The 19,705-nt window shown below is 49.3% G+C and overlaps 1 protein-coding gene across 1 annotated transcript in view; it reads left to right on the forward strand.

Annotated features, from left to right (window-relative positions):
- LOC103888610 (CEA cell adhesion molecule 6) overlaps window positions 1-19,705 on the forward strand; it is a 913,736-nt gene that overhangs the window by 429,184 nt on the left and 464,847 nt on the right. The window lies entirely within an intron of this gene.

Genomic DNA, 19,705 nt, shown 5'->3' on the forward strand with positions numbered 1-19,705 from the left:
AGATCAAGACATAAAAAGAGATGAAAAGAAATACAGAGATGGTGAGAGAAAGAAAGCAAAGACAGAGACCCAGAGAGTCAAAGTGAGGCAGAGAAATGCAGAGACATGGACAGAGACTGCAAGAAAGTGACAGGAACAGAGAAACCTCAGGAGACACACAGAGAGACACACTGAGATGGAGAAAGGCACTGGAAGAGGCTTTCAGTTGGACAGAGATCCATAGAGAGATGCGAGACAGAGACAAGAAGAGACAAATGGAGAGTCAGAAATAGAGAATGAGATCTGGCAGACGAGGCTGAGGATGGGGGGCAGAGACAAAGCCCAGGTAAAGGAGGAAGGGACAGGCTGGGGTGAGAGCAGAAAGTAGGAAGGTGACAAGAGGGTCCAGGGAAGCACCAAGGGGGAAAGGGCAGACAGGAGGGGAGGGAAGAACAGCAGAAAGGAGAGGAGTGGGGAAGGGAGAGGAGGGGAAGAAAGAGAGGAGGGCAGTGCCCAGTCACCAAGCACCTCCCCTGTGCCAGGCACATTATGGCTTGGAGACAGGGAGGAAGGAAAGGAAGGCCAAGGGTGAAGGGGCTCTGACCAGGCGAAGGTGGGCACAGGGTCTTGGGAGGGTGCATGGCTCCCGCCCCCTGCAGGCGGGGGCGCAGTGGTGCAAAGAGGAGGATAGGGTTGCAAGTGGTACCCAGACCTGGGAGGGGGCGTAAGAGGGAGGGAACAGGAGGGGGAAGGCAAGGAGGGAAAGGGAGGAGGAGGAGGAGGAGGATGCAGGCACGCGCTGCGCGGTCTTGGCTTAGCAGCTGCAGCCGCCCTTTGCTTTGTTACCAGCAAGGCTACCCCGTGCGTACTGAGTGGACACACGGGACCCTCGTGTGTGTGAGAAACACGAGAATCACCAACTGCCCACGTGTACAGAGAACGCTCCCGAGACCTACCCTGGAAGTGTGTAACATAAATAAATATAGGAAACACCTACCCCGTGGGCGTACAAAGTAAGTACCCAGGACCTGTGCAGCGTGTGCATAATAGACACAGAACTACCTACTACTCCCTGTACGGAGCAGCCTCCTGGGACCCGCACTGTGTGCGCAACACAAATAAATGCAAGGAATACTACCCTCTGTCCATACAAAGTAGGTATATGGGTCTTATGCAGCAGATGCATAACGGACATGGGACCACTTAATACCCCCATACAGAGCAGACTCCTGGGATCCAGACAGGGTGTTCACAACACAAATAAATACAGGAAACGCCCACTCCAACTGCACACAAACTAGGCACATGGGCCTACAGGGCATGAACATAGTGGACACAGAACCACCCCATAGCCACCTACCAACCAGCCTCCCTGGGATCCATACTGTGTGGGCACAACATAAATGAATGCAGGAAGTACCCTATCCCCTGTGCCTACAAAGCTGGCACACCAACCTAATAGACTTAGCTAGTGTGAACATAAGAGACACCCATGAGCAGGTTCTGGTGACCCACAAAGGCACATAACAAAATTGAACATAAGAAACACCCACTCCGCTTGCATACAAAGGCACATGGGGTCCCAATAGTGAGGAGAGAACTCAAAAAAGGGTGTATATAATGACAACCCACACACTATCCATTCTGGAAGGAGCAACAAGAAATACTGGACCCTGCAATGAATCCACCCAGCAGACTCCCAGGTCCCTCCATCTGTGCGTGTACAATAGACCTAAGAGGAGCTATGGACAGCCTGAGTACCTATTAGAAGGGAAGCAGGGACAGGGCAGAGACCAAGGATGTCCTGTTCCCTGCCTTGGCCCTGGCACCTACAAGGACCAGTACATGGGTGGGGTGGGGGGATCATCCTTCCTAAGAATGACGAAGTACGTAATAATTGTGTATACAGTGAGTATACGCTAAGCACACAGCACCAATGTTTGTTTGTTTGTTTGTTTGTTTTGAGACAGGGTCTCCCTCTGTCACCCAGGCTGGAGTGCAGCAGCGTGATCATGGCTCACGGCAGCCTCAAACTCCTGGGCTCAAGCAATCCCCTCCTGCCTCAGCCTCCCAAGTAGCTGGGACTACAGGCATGCACCACCACACCCATCTATTATTTTTTTTAAGCAGAGATGAGGTCTCCATATGTTCCCCAGGCTAAAGCACCAATTTTAAGGATCCAAAAAACTTGGTTTGATATGTGCTAAGTCCATATCATATGCTTACTTGCCAGTATGTTAAGAGTCTGTGGTCCACAACCTATGCATGATTGGTATCTTAATTATCCAGAACATCCATATTAAACAGAAGCTGACATCCCTCACGGACTTACAAAAGTCAGATCCAATAGGAGACTCAAGCAATCCACACATGCAGGTTGTCCTAACTGATTTCTAGGGCTCCGCCCAGCCCCGAGTCATGATTCCACGAAGGCTGATGCAGCACATGTATACACACCAGGCACATGCAAAGATGTACACCATACACTGCACACAACACAGCAAAAACATGTGTGCTCTCTCTGCTTCTGAAACAGCATAATTCCAGAAGTACCAGATTCCTCTGAGGAATGTGTGTGTGTGCAAGTCTGAGTGAGGGCCATCTCTGGGTACAGGTGTGCATGTACATGGCTCTTCCTGTACGAATGAGCTCAGCTCTTATTCCCTCCTCATTCTGCCTGTTCATCTTTCAGAAACATGCATACAAATAATAGTACCTGATGTATACTGAGTACAAAACATTGCAAGCTATGGATGCCCTTAATTGCGTGTGTGCATCTGAACATACATTTATTTATTTATTTATTTATTTATTTATTTATTTAGAGACAGAGCCTTGCTTTGTCACTTAGGCTGGACTGCAGTGGCACAATCTCGGCTCTCTGCAACCTCTGCCTCCCGGGTTCAAGCTATTCTCCTGCCTCAGCCTCCCGAGTAGCTGGGATTACAGGCGCACGCCACCATGCCCAGCTAATTTTTGTATTTTTTAGTAGAGACGGGGTTTCACCATGTTTGTCAAGCTGGACTCAAACTCCTGACCCGGTGGTCCACCCACCTCGGCCTCCCAAAGTGCTGGGATTACAGGCGTGAGCCAACACTCCCGGCCTTGAACATACCTTTAGATAGATGTATTTGCTCATTAATGAAACATTTGTTCACGCATCTGTGGCCGTGTGTGTGTGTGTACATCTTGGTGTCTTGGTTACAAGTCTTGGGGCTCCCTTACAATCTCTGAGGATAAAGGGTGTAAGATAAGGGAAACGAAGGCACACAAAGCAGGAAGGGAAGAAACTGGGGAGAAGGAAAAAAGTGGTTCAAGGACAAGGAGCAAAAAGAAGAGACCTGTTATTCAGGAGGCTGAGGCACAAGAATCACTTGAACCCGGGAGGCAGAGATTGCAGTAAGCCAAGATTGTGCCACTGCACTGCCCTGAGCGATAGAGCAAGACTCTGTCTCAAAAAAAGACAGAGAGAGAGAGAGACCTGGAACTGGATGTATGGAAGGAAGGGAGGAGGCCCTGAGGACACAGGCAGAGGGAGATGTGGTGCGGGAGGAAGGAAGAGAACGAGGACAGGAGGAGAATGGGGGTGAGAGAAAAGAGGAAGCTAGGAGAAGGAGGAAGGGAGGTGAATGGTGAGCAGAGCAGCGTGAGGGTATCAGGAAGAGTGAAGGGGACTGGGGAGAGGAGAAAGGAGATGGGAGAAGGAGATAAAGACCCAAGGGAAAGAAATAAGAAACAGACAGAGGCTTTTCTGGTCTGAATGAAATTTAGAGGTTGCCCCAGTGGCCTCCTATGGGAAGGTGTTCGAGTCGGAGGATGAAGGTGAAGCAAAAGAGAGAAAGGAAGAGGAATCACAACCTAGCTCCCTAGGATGGGGCAGCCAGCTGTCTCCATCATCCTAGAAGGGGCCCAGAGAGAGGGACCTGGAGGCACAGACAGAAAGGTATGCAGAGCTGGACTGAGATGTGGAGTCATCTGAAGTGGGTAGGGTCCTGGGACAGGCAGGAGGAGGAGTGGAGAGACTCGCAGGCTCAGGGAGGCCAGGGCTTAGTGGTGTGGAGACTTCCAAAGACCAGGAGGAGGCTGGAGCAGGCAATGGAGCAGGGCCCTGAGACCACAAGCGGGGAATCGAAGACCAGGTGAAGGGAAGTAGGTTAGAGAAGGGCAGAGAAGTGAGGGCCTGCTGAGCAGAACCAGCCAAAGTAAATGAAGGAGCAGCTGGAGTGGGATGAAAAGCCCATGAGGCATCTTGCAGATGGGTCCTGCCTTATGCACACCCGGGTTCAGAAGCTCTCCTAGGCTGACTCTCCCCAAGCATTCAGTTTGGTTCCATTTAAGACATGCATACTGAATACTATCACGAACTAGCACTATGCTGTAAGCTGAAGAAACAAATGCAAATGAGACACAACTCTGCCCTCATAGAGACCCTCATCTGAAGTTGTTGTGGCGGGGGAGGGAATGAACAATAAATACACAGTTACTGATACACACAGCAACACAGAAGTACCTCAAAACCAAAGTGAGAGATGCATAAGACCACACACTGTAGGATTCCATTTACATGAAATTCTAGACAGCAAAACTACTGTGACAGAAAAGCAAATGAGTGGTTGAAAAGGGCAGGAGTGGAAGGAGGGGAGTGACAGCAAAGGCGCCGGAGGGAACTTTTTGGGGTAATGGAATGTTTTGTAACATGATTGTGGTGGTGGTTACACAACTGTGTGTGTGCGTAAACTCATTAAACTGTACATTTACAACTGGTGAATTTTATTGCATGCAAATTATATCACAATAAAGCTGATTGCAAATAAATAAATAAATTATTACCAGCCAGAATATTCAAGACTCAAGATAGGGCTCTATGGGAGCCAAGAGGAGGTGGATGGGGCAGTGAGGGAAGGCTTCTGAGAAGAGGTGATGCCTGAGATAAGACCTGAAGGATAAAAAGGAGGCAGGATGGAGAAAGCGTTCCCATGGAAGAAGAGCTTTCACATGGAAGCAGGTGAGAACTGAAAAAAGTTCACTATGTTTTGAACACAGAATGCAGAGTAAGACTATCAAGAAGTGAGAGCAAAGAAAATCAGGGTTCAAAATACAAACCCATGGCTATTCGAAGTACCGTGTTGAATAAAACCCACCCGCACCTGAAAAGGCCCAGAGAAGAGGAAACTACGAGACATGACTGGGGATTTTCTTTTCTTTTCTTTTCTTTTTTTTTTTTTTTTTTTTTTTTTTTTTGAGATAGGGTCTCCTCCCTCTGTCATCCAGGCCGGAGTGCAGTGGCACAATCACAACTCACTGCCACCTCGACCTTCTCCTGCCTCAACCTCCTGAGTAGCTGGGACGACAGGCGTGCACCACCACACCATGTTAATTTTTGTATTTTGTGGTAGAGACAGGTTTTTGCCATGTTGCACAGCCTGGTCTTGAACTCTTCGGCTTAAGCGATCTACTGGCCTTGATCTCCCAAAGAGCCAAGATTACAGGCATGCGCCACCGCTCTGGGCCAAGACTGGGGATTTCTAATTGGCCTCCTGTCTGCCCCACAGAAAGATCTCCTTCCCGCCGCCCTTCCCAGAACTTCCTCCCTGCTCTTTTCACATGGGGATGTCTCTCCGTTAGGAAACAGCCTCTGCTCTGGACCTGTCCCCCAACCCTGCCCACATCTCCGAGAGTTTGTGGGCCCCAGTGAATCCCTCCAACCTGGATTCCATGTGGCCACTGCCCCCTGGTGGCTGAAGTGATGCATTACTAAGGATGAAGGGACACCTCCAAGTCCAGGCCCAGCCTGCCCTTCCAGAGGCCAGTCCAAGCCACTCCCACTACTGCCCCCCAAAACACACCCCTGTCCCTGACAGTCTCCTCCTTGCTAAATCCAAAGAGCACTTTCCAGTCCTATCTGACTCTCCTCTGCAGCATGCAGCCACAAATATCTTTTCAAAATCCTCTTGGCATCTAAGAAACCTCACTTTCTTGGTTCTCCAGCTCTGTCTGGGCTGCTCTCCCTGGGTGAATCATCCCCTCCCACAACTGCTTTCTCTATGCTGGTAATCCCTAAATTTGTCTCCAGTTTAGCCCTCTCTCCTAAGCTTCACATCAGGATATCCAGCCACCTCCTAGAGGTTCCAAAAATACCTCAAAATCAACATGTCTAATCTAATCATGTCATCTTCTCTACCGTGCCCCTAGACCTTGGTTCCCACTCCCCATGGTGATACTCCATCCAATCTAGCATTCAAGTCAGAAAAATTGTCCCTGTCCTTGACACCTTCCTCTTCCTCATATTCACATCCAATCAGGCTTGAAATCCCACCCAGTTCATTTACTTCATTAATATTAAAATTTTTAACCATATGAAATTGACAATATCACCCAGCTTTTTCTTACAAAATGGGAATTTCATAGAGTTCAACCGGGTATTTCTCAAATCCATCTCCTCCTCTCTTCCCTGCTCCCAGTATCCTAGTTCAGGCCTCCACATCTCCTGCTTGGCCCATGAATCTCCTTACTACCTGGCCTCCCAGTCTCCCCTCTTGCCCTCTTTCTAGTCTATCCTCCACACTGGCTACTGGGGTAATGTTTCTACAATATGGCTCTGATCAAATCACTCCCCTGCTTCAAACTCTTACTTCCTGTTGCACACAGGACAAAAGCCAAACTCCTTAGTCAGCTTTTCAGACCCTTCACAGTAACTGGCTCCCCTCCCTCTCCAGGGAGCACCACTATGCATCCTATACTGCAACCACACCAAACCACCACCACTTCCTTGAATCTGCCTCCCTTAACCTCCTGGCCTTTGTACTTGCATTTCCCTATAACTGGAATGCCTTTCTCACTCTTGTCCCCCTGGCTAACTTCTATTTGACTCCAAGAACCAACTTATAAATCATATGTTAATGTAAACCTCCAGTTCATCCATTCATCCATCCAATACACATAGCTTGAGTACCTATACTTGTATGATCGCCATAGAAGGTACTGGGGACGCAAAGGGGAATAGGACACAATTCCTGCCATCAAGAAAGCTCACGGTCCAGTAAGAGACACAAATGCATATATAAATCACAACCCTATAGTGTGCTAGGACACAAAACTAGACTGGGAAAATTGAATTCTACTTATTTTTGAGATGATGTTTCACTCTGTTGCCTAGGTTGGAGTGCAGTGGCACTATTATGGCTCACTGCACACTTGAACTCCTGGGCTCATGTTATCCTCCTGCCTCGGCCGCCCCAGTAGCTGGGACTGTAGGTGCGCACAACTACACCTGGCATTTTCTTGAATTTTAAAGGGGACTGGGAGGCCGAGGCAGGTGGATCATGAGGTCAGGAGATTGAGACCATCCTGGCTAACACGGTGAAACCCCGTCTCTACTAAAAATACAAAAAAAAAAAAAATTAGCCGGGCATGGTGGCGGGCGTCTGTAGTCCCAGCTACTTGGGAGGCTGAAGCAGGAGAATGGTGTGAACCCGGGAGGCAGAGCTTGCAATGAGCTGAGATCTCGCCACTGCACTCCAGCCAGGCTACCCTGGCTGGACAGAGCGAGACTCCATCTCAAACAAAAACAAAAACAAAAACAAATTTTAAAGGGGAAATAGTCCTTCTGAAGGAGTCATTAAAATTGGAGGGAAGCATGAACAAGAGCACACAGGTGAGGAAGAATAGGTTGTGTGCAGGGAGGCAGTTGGGATTGCTAAAGCATAAACCGTAAGAGAAAAATGCTGCTGGAGAGGCTAGATGGGGCCCAATCATTAAGCATCTTTTGATCTAGGAGGCCATGGGGAGCCGCTGATGGGTTTTCATCAAGAGCAGCTTTGCATTTTTGAGAATATGAATCTGAACGGACAAGAATGAAAGCAGGACAAACCAGGAAGCTATTGCAATAGCCTAGGCAAGAGATGCTAATGGCCAGTATTGACATTGGTATCAGGGACATGAAGGAGGCAACAGGTTTAAAAAACCCGGAGGTAACTCAAGTCAGCAGGGCTTTATGTTTGGATATGAGGGTCAGGGAGAGGGTGGTGCCAAGGATGATGCCCACGTTTCTCACTTGGATGCCTGGATGGATGGAGGTGCCATTCATTGAGACAGGAGAAAATAAGAGGAGGCACAGAACTTATTCGACAAAGTTCTTTCTTGAACCTCTTATATCTGAGATGCCTATGGGACATGTCCTGGATCCAGCAAAGAGTTATAGTAGTTCTTCAGTCTATATTGGGATACAGTTGTGTGCAGTGTCATGGAGAGAGGTCTCTGGGCTGAAGATCCAGACATCATTAGCATAGAGTTGATAGCTGAAATTACGAGTCGATGATGTCCCTCAGGAAGAATACGCCGAATGTGAAGAGCTCTAAGCCCAGAAAAGAGCCCGGTAGAAGTGCCACATTTCAAAGGTGAGCAGAGGTCAGGTGCAGTGGTTCACGCCTGTAATCCCAGCATTTTGGGAGGCCGAGGCGGGCGGATCACCTGAGTTCAGGAGTTCAAGACCAGCCTGGCCAACATGGCGAAACCCTGTCTCTACTAAAAATACAAAAATTAGTCGGGCATGGTGGAGGGTGCCTGTAATCCCACTTACTCGGGAGGCTGAAGCCGAAACAGGAGAATCACTTGAACCCAGGAGGTGGAGGCTATAGTGAGCTGAGACTGTGCCATTGCACTCCATCCTAGGTGAGACTCTGTCTCAAAAAAAAAAACAAAAAAAAAAAAAAACAGGCCAGGTGAGGTGGCTCAAGCTTGTGATCCTAGCACTTTGGGAGGCCAAGGCGGGCAGATCACCTGAGATCAGGAGTTTGAGATCAGCCTGGCAAACATGGTGAAACCCCATCTCTACTAAAACTATAAAAATTAGCTGGGCATGGTGGCGAGCGCCTGTAATCCAAGCCACTTGGGAGGCTGAGGTAGGGAGAATAACTTGAATCCAGAGGTGAAGGTTGCAGTGAGCCGAGATCATGCCACTGCATTCCAGTCTGGATGACAGAGCGAGACTCCATCACAAAAAAAAAACAGGTGGGCACAGAACTGGAGTCCCTAAATGGACCACAGAAGAAGCTGTCAGGGAGAAGAGAAGAGAACCATGAGCCTGCTTCATTATGGAGGTTGTGGTAGGCCGCCCCTAAGAGGTCCCAGTGACCTCTGCCTCCTGATACTCATGCCCTTGTGTGGTGCCCTCTGCTTGAATGTGGGCTGAACCTTTTGACTCACTTATTTTTTTAAATCATTCTATATTTCATTTCGAAAGTGACTCACTTCTCATGAATAGAATGTGGCAAAAGTGATGGGATATTACTTCTGAGATTAGGTTATAAAAGACTACGGCCTGGCACAGTGGCTCATGCCTATAATCCCGGCACTTTCGGAGACCAAGGCAGGCAGATCGCTTGAGCTCAGCCTGGGAAACATGGTGAAACCCCGTCTCTACCAAAATTACAAAAAATTAGCCAGGCGTGGTGGTGCGTGCCTGTGGTCCCAGCTACTCAGGAGGCTGAGGTGGGAGGATCACCTAAGTCTGGGAGGCAGAGGTTGCAGTGAGCTGAAATGGTGCCACTGCACTCCAACCTGGGTGACAGAGTGAGACCCTGTCTCAAAAAAAAAAAAAAAAAAAAAAAAAAAAAAAGGCCGGGTGCGGTGGCTCACGCCTGTAATCCCAACACCTTGGGAGGCTGAGGCGGGTGGATCACCTGAGGTCAGGAGTTTGAGACCAATCTGGCCAACATGGTGAAATCCCATCTCTACTAAAAATACAAAAATTAGCCGGGCGTGGTGGCAGGTGCCTGTAATCCCAGCTACTCAGGAGGCTGAGGCAGGAGAATTGCTTGAACCCGGGAGGCAGAGGTTGCAGTGAGCTGAGATCGCGCCATTGCACTCCAGCCTAGGGGACAAGAGAGAGAGTTTGTCTCAAAAAAAAAAAAAAAAAAGAAAGAAAGACAGAGAGAGGGAGGGAGGGAAGAAGGAAGGAAGAGAGGGAGGGAGGAAGGAAGGAAGGGAGGGAGGGAAAGGGAGAGGGAAAGAAAGAGAAAGAAAGAAAGAAAAAGAGAGAGAGGAAGAAAAAAAGAAAGGGAGAGAGACAAAGAAAGAAAGAAAAAGAAAGAAAGATAGAAAGAAAGAGGGAGAGAGGAAGGAAGGGAGGAAGAGAAGAGAGAGGAAGGAAGGAAGGAAGGAAGGAGGGAAGGAAGGAAGGAATGGAGGGAGTTTTGGGTTGATTTAATATGCAGAAGCCAAGGAAGGAAAGATTTCTAAAAGAGAGGTACTGGTCAATGGAGTTAAAGCTTTAGATAAAGATGAAAAATGTACTTGGATTTGGCAAGAGAAAGTCCTTAACAAGCTCAATGTGAGTGGTTTCAGTGAGTTGTGACTCAAATGCGAGGTGAAGGCCGGGGCTGGTAAGCAGGAATGGATACCAATGTTTCTGCCCAACCAGCATCCATTTCGCCATCCTCTGTAATGGCTTCCTGACTTTTCACTGAGTAACCATTACCCACGTCCTACTGGATATGCTTCCATGAGACTGTCAGGGCACTCAGCTGTCCACAGGCCAAGAGGAGTCATGGGAGGCCACATGACTCAAGCTGCACCAGTCAGAAGCTCTCCCTGGAATTTGAATCATGAGCTTATGTGACAGGAGGCCCAAATCTGATTGCAGCTGATTTATGCTGTACCCAGGGCCCTGAGGAAGCTGCCATTCCTTCCTGTTACTTCAATCCCTGCTACTGCCCTGGTTCTAGTCTTTTCTGAAGGATGCTTCTTCAGTCTCTCCCTCTGTTGTGAGTGCCATCTTAATCTCCTTCTAATAAATATCTTTCTTGCTTAAGTTAGCAAGAGTCGGTCTCTGTTGTTGCAGCCAAAGAACCCTAACTCATACTTGTCCTTTCAAGAATTTGGGATGAGATGAGGAGGACAATGAAGGACAAGCACGAGGGGAGCATAGCCTGGAGGAAGGTAGAGGTTTTTTTGAGTGGGGCGGGGGGAGTTTGTTTTTTTCTCCGTTTTTGAGATAGGGTCTCACTCTGTCACCTGGCTGGAGTGCAGTGGTGGGATCATAGCTCACTGTAGCCTCAATCTCAGGCTCTAGCAATCCTCCTCCCTCAGCCTCCTGAGTAGCTGGGACCACAACAGGTGCACACCACCACACTTGGCTAATTTTTTTTTTATTTTTAGCAGAGACAGGGTCTCACTATGTTGCCCATTCTGGTCTCTAACTCTTGGTTCAAGCAATCCTCCCGCCTCGGCCTCCCAAAGTGCTGGGATTATGGGCATGAGCCACTGCACCTGGTGAGTTTTTTTCTTTTAGTTAGTTTCTAAGGTGGTAGAAATGTGGATGTATCTATAGGTTAAGAAGGAGGACAGAGAAGAGGGAAGGTGTGGAAACAGGGAAGGGAAGAAAGATGGAGTAAGAGTCTGGAAGTCATGCTGGGATGAGCAATACACAGGTGGAGAGGGGGACCAGAACAGAGCCTGGAGAAGTGAAATAAATATGGGTGTGGCTACATGAAAGGTTGTTTCATTTTTTAAAAAAATCTTTATATATATGTGTATATATATGTATAAAAACCTGTATATATATATATATATATATGTTTGATAACAAGCTGAAGGAAATCATGGTCCATTTGCCTCAATTTTATTTGTTGAGACTGAAAGGGTAGGGTTGTAGGGATGCTCAAGGGAGAAGGGTAAGTGAGAGAGGGGGCTGGCTAAGAAGTTTGAGTGACACCTATGTGTGCTACTCTGCCACCATTTTTCCCTGAGCCAAGTTCTACCACCTGGACCACAGTTAGGGATATGCTGGCAGATGAGGCAAAAGGCTGGGGGTATAAGGGGCTGGGCACGATGGCTCACACCTGTAATCCCAGCACTTTGTGAGGCCAAGGCAGGCTGATCACTTGAGGTCAGGAATTCGAGACCAGCCTGGCCAAGATGGTGAAACCCCGTCTCTATTAAAAATACAAAAATTATAAAGATTATTAGTATGAACGCTGTTAGTGAGATAAATGAGCCTACGGATGAGATAATATTTCATGCGGAATATGCATCAGGACAGTCGGAGTAACGTCAAGGCATACCTAGTAGGCCAAGGAAGTTCTGTGGGAAAAAGGTTAAATTAACACCTATAGATATAACGGTGAAGTGGATTTTAGCATAGGTCTGGTTAAGTGTGTAACCCGAAAAAATGGGGAATCAGTGGACACCTGTGATCCCACCTACTTGGGAGGCTGAGGCACAAGAATCACGTGAACCCAAGAGGTGGAGGTTGCGGTGAGCTGAGATCGCACCACTGTACTCCACACTCCAACCTGGGTGACACAGCGAGACTCAGTTTCAAAAAAAAAAAAAGGCTAGGGTTGTAGGATTGTAAGGGAATTGAGAGCACGTGCTGGTCATTTTCCATTTGCCCTCCAGGTCCACCCTCCATCCTTCACTACCCATATGGGTAGCATCATTGGACCCCCCTTGCTCTCTGACTTCTAATTAGGTTCCTCCCTAAGAGAAGCACCACCAGGGCATCAGAGAACAGAAAAAGAAAGCATTCTGGATACTTCTCCAACTCCCAGCTCTGTGTCAGCACCTTGGTTCTGGCAGTGGCTGTACCCCTCCACAACTCCAGCTCCTCTCAGCCATGTTCCACGACTCTCACGGCACTCCAGTAATACCATTCCTTTCCTCACTCCTTCAGACCTAAGGGTGGTCACAGCTTCCTGCTGCCTTCACCTCCCTTGTTGGTTACCTCAACCCTGCCCACACCTCTGCAAAGAGTCCCTTCATTAAATTATCTTCAAAATCCCAGCTGTGGAGCCTTCTGTTTCCTGCTGGGACCTTGACTATTAGAGAGGCAGTGAAAGCGCTCAGATGGTCCAATATGAGACTCTGGCTGGGCAAGGAAGGGAGAGAAGCCAGGAGGGGTCTGGCAGACTGGCAGAAAACACAGGGATCAAGGGAGTAGAGCTCTCTTTGAGTTGACGCCACAGGTGTGATGGCAGTGAGGGACTGTCAGACCTGAAAGGCAGGTGCTGGGATCAGAGAGCAGGATGCTGGATTTTGAACTGGGTTGTGGTTAAAATCAGGGATTTTTTATTTGGAACTCAGAAAGTCATGTGTTAGAATCCCGACTCTGCCATTTTACTAAATGTGTCACCCAGGCAAGTGACTTCACCTTCCTGAGTGTATATCCTCATCTGTAAAATGAGGATACTAACACCAGCCTTCCAGGTTTGTGTCAGGGGTAAACACATGTAAAGCATTTGACAAAGTGCCTGGCATGTGGTATAAGTGCTCTGTAAATGTTCACTATGTATGTTACACTTCCTGGTAATGAATGACTAAATCCAAGGTGTGGTCATGGGAGTGGATGACTACAGTGGGATGAAGGTCACCAGAGATGAAGTGGAAAGAGACTGTGAGGCTAGATCATTACGAGGATGGATTATCAGGGACAGTTAAATATCCCAGCAGGAGAGCATGGGTTGGGGTGGAGAGGAAGTCTATGAGCAGGTGCTAGTCTTCAAGAACGAGGTGAAGCGACCAGGGAGTCAACGGATGTCAATAGGGAAGTGGGATACAGGGTGGTGGAACCTGAGGACATAAGCCTCAAGGAAATCTGGGTCCTCAGTCCCTCTTACATCCCTTTGAGATGTCCCCAGTGATCATGTTCCCTACTAAGCCAGAGTTTATCAAGGGTGGGGTTGGATCTAACTCATCTTGTAGTACCTAAGACAGGTGTTTAAGCTGGTAAATGCTTGTTGAATTTGAGGTGTTTGAGGGAAACAGAAAATTCTACCTCTGCATCGTATTTACCCTTGGTAATAATAATTCTCTTTATTTTAAGTAACCTAACACTTCTTTTAAACCTCTTATTCAATTTAAACAAATATTTCCTGAGACCTTTATACATGCTATTCCATCTACCTGGAATACCCTCACCCACTCTATACACTCAAAGACCTCGTACTCCTCATTCAAGAAAGAGCAGAATTTAATTATTAGGAAGAAGAAAAGTAAACCACAATGATAAACTGCTACACATCCATCAGATCAGCAAAATTAAAGCATCTGACAACACATAGTATTGGTGACAATGTGAAGCAAAGAGAGCTCTCATTCAACGCTGGTGGGAGAGTAAACTGGTACTGACACTTCAGAAAAATAGTTGGAGAGTGTAGTGTGCAGAAAAATTTCCTGCCAAAGCCAGGCGCGGTGGCTCACGCCTGTAATCCCATAATCCCAGCACTTTGGGAGGCCGAGGCGGGCGGATCACGAGGTCAGGAGATCAAGACTATCCTGGCTAACACGGTGAAATCCCATCTCTACTAAAAATACAAAAAAAATAGCCGGGTGTGGTGGTGGGCAACTGTAGTCCCAGCTACTCGGGAGGCTAAGGCAGGAGAATGGCGAGAGGCGGAGCTTGCAGTGAGCCAAGATTGCGCCACTGCACTCCAACCTGGGCGACAGAGCGAGACTCCGTCTCAAAAAAAAAAAAAAAGAAAAAAGAAAAATTTCCTGCAAAAGATGTCCAGACTGAAGCTCTGGAACCTGTGAATGTTACCTTAAATGGCAAAAAGGACTTTGCAGATGTAATTAAAGATTGTGAAATGAAGAGATTATCCTGGATTATTTGGGTGGGCCCTTAAAGCAATCATATATACCCTTCTAAGAGGGAGGCAGAGGAAGATTTGACACAGACAGAAGAGGAGAGGGCACCACAGAAGCAGAGACTGGAGTGATGCTGCCACAAGCCAAGGGATGGTGGTGGCTACCAGAAGCTGGGATAGGCAAGGAACACATTCTCCCCTAAGCCTCAGGAGGGAGTGCAGTCCTGCTGGCACCTTGATTTCAGTCTAGTGGAACTGGTTTTAGATTTCTGGCTTCCTGAACTGTGAGAAAATACATTTATATTGTGTTAAGCCAGGATGTTTATAGTAATTTGTTGTAGCAGTTACAAGAAACAGTATAGACAGCCAAACCCATGCATACCCATACCTATGTCCAGCAATTCTATTTCCAGGTATATCCCTATGAACACATAAGCATTTGTTCACCAAAAACCATGCACAAGAATGTTCATAGCAGCATTATTCATAATAGCCTCCAACTGGAAACAACCCAAATGTCCATCAACAGTTCAGTGCATGAACTCATTGTGTATATTCATACAATGGAGTACCATGATACACCAATAAAAATGAGTCAACTACAGATAAGCAGAACATAGAAGAATCTCACAAACACAACGCTGGGTAAAGGAAACCAGACACAACAGCAAACATATGGTATGATTCCATTTATATTATGTTCAAGAAGAGATAAAATTAACTCTATCACTGAGTGATGAAAAACTAGAAAATTGAAGAAAAGCAAAGTGGTGGCTCATGCCTGTAATCCCAGCACTTTAGGAGGCTGAGGCGGATCGCTTGAGCCCAGGAGTTCAAGACCAGCCTGGGCAACATAGTGAGACCCCTGTCTCTACAAAAAAAATAATAATAATAAGCCAGGTGTGGTGGTACATGCCTGTAGTCCCAGCTACTCAAGAGGCTGAGGTGGACTGCTTGAGCCCAGGAGTTTGAGGTTACAATGAGTTGTGATCGTGCCACTGCACTCCATTCTGGGTGACAGAGCAGACCCTGTTGAAAGAAGCAAAAGAAAAAGAGAAAGAGGAAGAAAGAAATGAAGGAAGAAAGTGAGGGAGAGAGGAAGGAAGGAAGAAAAGAAGGAAGGAAGAAAGGGAGGAAGAAAGAAAGGAAGAGGTCGGGTGCCGTGGCTCATGCCTGTAATCCCAGCACTTTGGGAGGCCGAGGCTGGTGGATCACCTGAGGTCCTGAGTTCGAGACCAGCCTGGCCAACATGGTGAAACCCCGTCTCTACTAAAAATATAAAAATTAGCCAGGCATTGTGGCACACGCCTGTAATCCCAACTACCAGGGAGTCTGAAGCAGAAGGATCTCTTGAACCTGGGAGGCGGAGGTTGCAGTGAGCCGAAATCACGCCACTGAAATCCAGCCTGGGCAACAGAGTGAGATTCTGTCTCAAAAAAAAAAAAAAAAAAAAAAGACAGGAAGGGGAGGGAGGAAGAAAGGCAGAAAGGGAGAAAGGAAGGGAGGGAGGGAGGGAGGGAAAGTGGAAAGAAGGAAAAAAGGAAGGAAGGAAGAAAGGGAGGGAGGGAGGGAAGGAGGAAGGAAGGGAAGGAGGGAAGAAAGGGAGGAAAGGAAAGGAAGGATACGAGGGAGGGAGGGAGGGAGGAAGGGAGGGAGGGAGGGACGAAGGGAGGGAGGGAGGGAAAGAAGGGAGGGAGGATGGAGGAAGGGAGAGAGGAGAGCGTGACAGAAAGGTGGGCAGGTGGCTCCCTGATGTCCCCCAGCATCCCTGCTGTTAATGTATTTCTTGGCATGGGTAACACAGGAAAGGAGGGAGGTTCCCTCCTTCATTTCCTTCCCTTCCTTCCCTCCCTCCTTCCCTTTCCTTTTTTTTTTTTTTTTTTTTTTTTTTGAGATGGAGTCTCATTCTGTCGCTCAGGCTGGAGTGCAGTGGCGCAATCTTGGCTCACTGCAAGCTCTGCCTCCCGGGTTCACGCCATTCTCCTGCCTCAGCCTCCCCAGTACCTAACACTACAGGCGCCCACCACCACGCCAGGTTAATTTTTGGTATTTTTAGTAGAGAAGCGGTTTCCCAGTATTACCTAGGATGGTCTTGATCTCCTGACTTCATGATCCACCTGCCTCAGCCTCCCAAAGTGCTGGTATTACAGGCGTAAGCCACCGCGCCTGGCCCCCTCCCTCCCTTTCTTCCCTCCCTCCCTTCCTTCCTCTTTCCCTCCCTTTCTTCCTTCCTTCATTCCTTTTTTCCTTCCTTCCACCACCTTCCCTCCCTCCCTCCCTTCCTCCCTTTCTCCCTTTCTGCCTTTCTTCCTCCCTCCCTCCCCTTCCTGTCTTTTTTCTGAGACAGGGTCTCACTCTGTTGCCCAGGCTGGACTTCAGTGGCATGATCTCGGCTCACTGCAACCTCCGCCTCCCAGGTTCAAGAGATCCTTCTGCTTCAGCCTCCCTGGCAGTTGGGATTACAGGCATGTGCCACCACACTCGGCTAATTTTTATATTTTTAGTAGAGACGGGGTTTCACCATGTTGGCCAGGCTGGTCTCGAACTCCTGACCTCAGGTAATATGAACTGTTCGTTTCTGTCCCACGCTTTTCAGAATGTTATTTCACAACTAAACGTATCTGGGCGCTGGCAGTGGTGATTCGTAGCAGAAAGCACAGGGACCTTCCCGGTGCCTCCAGCGTCCCCTGGGCTCCGACTTGCTGTGTCGGCATCATCGCAGGCGCCCTCCAGAGCCAGCACCCAGGCCACAGTCCCCTCAAGGACCTGTGGGCCATTTGCTGGGCCTGTCTCACATGACCTCCTTGTGTGTAACTGTCAGGTTCCGGGCCTGTGTCCCCACCTGTGCCTGCTCCCCACGCGGAAAAACGTGGGGACAATGCTGCTGACCCTCGAATGGGTGGTGGCGGCACGTTCCCACTTACCTTTGACTCTGTCCATCTGACTACATCCCATTCAGGCACGTCCCGAGGCCTTCGCAAGGGCCGAAAAATTCCAGCAAAGGCTGTCCCCTGCCCAGAATACCCCATCACTCTGCGGAACTCCTCCTCAGCCCGCATGGGCCAACCCAAGGTTCCGCTCCTCCGTGGGGCCACCCGGCCTCCCAAATCTCCCATGGGCTCCGATCTCCTGTGGCCCCACGCCCTGTCCCCACACGATCCTGTTTCTCTACCCCCGATGCTCCCAGGGTTGTCCTCTGGGCTCGGATCTGACCCACCTCTGGGCCCCAAGGGTCTGTCCCTCACCCCCTGCGCCTCGCCCGCACTCTTGACTAGCTCAGGGGAGCTCCATGGCGCATGCGCTCAGGGAGGCTCTGGAGGCGCGAGCCTCTGCCTCACGGTTCCCGCCAAGTGCACTGCGCCAGCGCAGATCCCTTCAGCCTCAAGGTTGGCCCTCCTGACTTCTGGCAGGCACGTGCTGGCCAGAGGCGCGTCTGGGGCTGAACAGGGTTAGCAGGGAGGTGACCCAGAGAATGGGGCAGGGCCAATGACATGGAACGGAAGCAGGGGCAGAGCCTGAAATGTGTCCAGCCTTGAGGTGGGACCCGTATTCAAATGAGGCCAGGAGACAAGCCAGGGGCTAGGGGCTCAAGGGAATGGCAGGTCCTAGAATTTAGCCCAGTAATTGGGAGCCCAAACACAGGTAACCCCACCTAGAGGAGAGCCTCAGCCTTAGGTCATGAAAATGGAAGGGTCAGGGCAAGGGAGTGGAATTCCCCACCTCATTCCCCGCCTCATTCCCCACCTAACTGCTGCCACTAAGGTACTCTCCATCTCAATGCTCCCACCCCTCAGGTAAATCACCTGCCCCCTCTCAGACCATTTCACATCAAACATGGGTTTAAAATCCCACAGGATGGCTGGGTGCTAAATAGATCTGGAGGAGGTGTCCAGTGGAACTCAGCTTCCTCCCAGAGAGGGTCAAGGCAGAACCTGGGATCACACAGCAGCTGGCTCGACCAGGCCTTGGCTCCTGGATAGGACTCACGACTAGACTTTGCCACTCCCCTCCTGTACCTTAAGACGGGTCGAAATTCCAGGACAGGCTCCAAGGTGTGGGGGCTGGGGCGCCCCTCCCTGCAAGAAAGGCAGCCTTGGAAATCCCTGCCACCCTACCCCCCCACTCCCCACCCCTGAGGAAGGAAAACCCTGAGTATTGAGTAAGAGAAACGAGTTCCTGAGCCCTTACATGAGGGGTGGGGGAAGGGCAGGAGGCCACAGCCTCAGCTGGAGCCACAGAACAGCAGGAGGAAGTGTTTGGCCTCAGAAAGAAGAACAGAGACCCAGGTGAAGAGAAGGTGAATGTCCAGAAGGTGTGACCAGTGGGGAGCCACGTGGAGACAAATTCCAGGCAGAGAACCCCTGGCTGCCTATCCAGAAGAAGGTGTGACCAGTGGGGAGCCACGTGGAGACAAATTCCAGGCAGAGAACCTCTGGCTGCCTATCTTTTCAATTTCCAAAGCTTAGCCGCTCCATCAGCCTTGGGTGTAGCTGGCCCACCTCACTGAACAAATTAAAAATCCTGGGAGTGGCCGGGTGCAGCTGCTCACGCCTGTAATCCCAGCACTTTGGGAGGCTGAGGCGGGCAGATCACGAGGTCAGGAGATCGAGACCATCCTGGCTAACACGGTGAAACCCTGTCTCTACTACAAATACAAAAAATTAGCCGGGCGTGGTGGCGGGCGCCTGTAGTCCCAGCTACTTGGGAGGCTGAGGCAGGAGAATGGCGTGAACCCAGGAGGCGGAGCTTGCAGTGAGCTGAGATCACGCCACTGCACTCCAGCCTGGGCAACAGAGCGAGACTCCATCTCAAAAAAAAAAAAAAAAAAATCCTGGGAGCCCCCAAGGACATACAGGAGCAAAGCATGTTTGAACGTGGTTAAAAGGATTTCTGACTCCAAGGCAGTATTCTATTTCTTCCTTTGACAGAGGACAAGACTGACGCCCGGAGGGGAGGACAAGCGTGTGGTTATCAGCTGGCATATGGTCCAGCATCCTGCCCACGTTCCAGTCCCTAACGCTGGGCCAGGAACACTCCTTCTCCCAGCCCACTCAGGTCCAAAAGCTGGGCATGGTGACAGGCACCTGTAGTCCCAGCTACTGGGGAGGCTGAGGCAGGAGGATCGCTTGAGCCCAGGAATT

Source organism: Pongo abelii, chromosome 20 (genome assembly GCF_028885655.2).
Source record: "Pongo abelii isolate AG06213 chromosome 20, NHGRI_mPonAbe1-v2.0_pri, whole genome shotgun sequence".
NCBI classification, from domain to species: Eukaryota; Metazoa; Chordata; class Mammalia; order Primates; family Hominidae; genus Pongo; species Pongo abelii.